A 2867-nucleotide genomic window follows, 5' to 3' on the forward strand; every position below is an offset into this window, starting at 1 on the left:
AACTCAAAAAATATATGCATGTCCGGTTAATTAGTTAGATTGGGTTTGGATCAAACACAAATGAAATTAACGTATTAATTGTGAGAATCAGTGAGAGTAATTATATATACAAGTAGAGTAATTACATAATTACTCTACGATGTAATTATATAATTATTATACTTGATTCTCATAATTAACACATACATTAACTTTCCCCTAGTTAGATTAATATGTCAGTTAAAAAATATATAATGATCACATATTATTTTTATATATTGCGAGTATTATATACCTTTTTTTGCGACCTAGAAAAATAATTTACATTCGCTTACGTATTTTTGCTATTCATTCAAAATTTAAAAAGAAAAAAAAAGCAAACAAAACTGTCATACGCAGTGGCAAACTCAATATTTCATTTAATGAGAGGTGATTGGGATGATTAATCATAATTTTATGGGGACAAATAGACGATTAGGATTTTCAAGTATACATAACATTAGAAAAATTATGTAGGGCAGTTGCCCCTTATTTTGTGGGAATAGGTCCGCCCCTAGACGTCCGTACCAAAATAATTTATAAAAAAACAAGAGAGAAATAGCAAATATTAACTTTATTCACGACAATATTACATAGATATTACCTCAAAAATATTATACGCGTTGTGTGAAAGCATTGAAGAGGTTCCACTATGCACTTCTAAGTTCTAATATTTTGATTATGGGTTAGCTCGAAAGGATGTTTTTGTAATTTAACTATATAATTTTTTGCTTATAAATAGCTTACTTGTAGGCGTGTGTTGGCCACACTCCCTTTCACTCATTTCAAATGGCATCAATTCCCATCGATGACATGGCACACCACCAAACAACCCTCGACCTCGAACCTAAGGACATGTTTGACTACTCGAAGCGGTCCCAATGGCTACGAGCCGCAGTCCTAGGAGCCAACGATGGGCTAGTGTCCACCGCATCTATAATGATGGGTGTTGGAGCCGTTAAGAAAGACATGAAAGCCATGATCTTGACCGGATTTGCTGGCTTAGTAGCTGGAGCTTGTAGTATGGCTATTGGAGAATTTGCCTCTGTTTACTCACAACTCGATATTGAAGTTGCCCAAATGAAAAGAGATTTCAACCGAAGAGATATTGCCAAGGACGAGATCAACAACCTGCCGAACCCATGGCAAGCAGCAGCAGCATCGGCCCTAGCTTTTGCTTTGGGGGCTATAGTGCCTTTGTTAGTCGTTTCGTTTGTAAGGCCTTATAGAATGAGGATTTTAGCGGTGGTGGTGGTGGTGACAGTCATGCTAGCAGTTTTTGGGTGGTTGGGGGCGGTATTGGGGAGGGCACCGACGGTTAAGCCCACCATTAGGGTGGTGGTTGGAGGTTGGGTGGCTATGGGCATTACATATGGTTTAACAATGTTAATTGGTACAAAGGGAATTAATTGAAGTATATAGGCCATTCCATTTTATATCATGGTTTCAATATATTTTCATTCCTTTCTTTTTCATCTTTATATTAATATAAAAGCATATAAAAATATATATAAATTTGCACTTTAGACTATATATGCTTGCTTAATAACATAAGTAATGAATAATGAATAATGAATACAGTTCATCTTCTTACCAAATTCAATAAATGTGATTGTAAAGAATTAGATAAGCATTGTATATTTATAGGGAGAGAGAGAGATAGTGGATAGTGATAAACTAACACCAAAACTTTACGTAAACGGAGTGAGAAATCTAAAAGTAATAAACAATTTAAATACTTTAACGACTTATTCGGAAAAAAGAGAATTCATACGGAAACAAATAAAAAGTAACATTACTACATTAGAAGGGTGTCAACTTTCGTCTTTTGTTCTCTTTTTTTACCCAAAATTTCGTGTACGTTGTGATATATTGTAGCGGAAGATTTACTCCGGTTCTCGTACCTTTTTAAATATAATTGCTCTTAATAAAGCGTACATATGTAGGGATGAGTACATATGTAGGGATGAGTCGGTACAGTACAGCCGTACATGTATCGAAAATATCTTGGTACCGGTACCGAAAATTTTGGTTCGGTATCGGTTCGGTGCCGGTATGCTGTATTCCTCATGCATAATGATGCACGCTTGTTCAATTTGATGAACAACGAAAGCGTGTTAACTTAAGTTAAGCCCTATTTAACTTCCAAACCGTGGCCTAACATACAACTTTTTTTTTTTATTTTTATTTTTGTTTTTTGGAGGCCTTTCTTGGACCCAAACTAAAACCAGTCCGTCAATGTACCAAAACTAAAAGTTATAATCTAGGATGATAATTGTTATTTGTTGGGTGATTCCTCCAGCCTCGCCTTCTTGAACATTAGTCTGCCTAATGCAGTCAAGCAACTTGGTTTTCCCAGTATGCGCATGGCCCATAATGCATCATATTGGTGACCGAAGGGCGAAGGGTCGTTTCACTTTCCTCGTTGGTGTCTTCAGTTTCACTATCAACCGCTTGCTGGTGTGGTGTTAAGTCATTTTCTGATGCGGGTCGGTTTGTAGTGTTGTTTTCAAGAATTTGTTTTCTGGTTAATTCTAATCGCTGAGCTTTTTTCTTTTGCTTTGCTGTTACAGGTTTCCCTTCTTGTTTCTCTTTCTTTCTTCAATCGTTTATTCTCTTCTTCGATTCTTTTGCGTTCTTCAATCGTTGCATATGGGCCTCTAATTCCTTTTGAAGTCTCTCCTCTTCTTCCCTTTCCTTTATTTCCTCCTCTTCCTTAAGCCTTGCGTGTGTCTCTTGCATCATTCTAACATGCTTTTGAACCTTCTTTTCAGCCTTTAGTTCGATAAATATGTTGGGTCAACTCAAAGAATTATATTATGTTGGTTTATTATTTGGATTTTATTTAT

At 36.0% G+C, this 2867-nt stretch overlaps 1 pseudogene; it reads left to right on the forward strand.

The window, feature by feature from the left end:
- Positions 1-807: 807 nt before the first annotated feature.
- On the forward strand, positions 808-1431 carry LOC143610392 (vacuolar iron transporter homolog 2 pseudogene; annotated as a pseudogene).
- Positions 1432-2867: the final 1436 nt, after the last annotated feature.

The sequence above is a fragment of the Bidens hawaiensis genome, unplaced genomic scaffold (assembly GCF_021521415.1).
Source record: "Bidens hawaiensis isolate Kalapana, Puna unplaced genomic scaffold, B.hawaiensis_p1.1 tig00026063_1, whole genome shotgun sequence".
NCBI lineage: Eukaryota > Viridiplantae > Streptophyta > Magnoliopsida > Asterales > Asteraceae > Bidens > Bidens hawaiensis.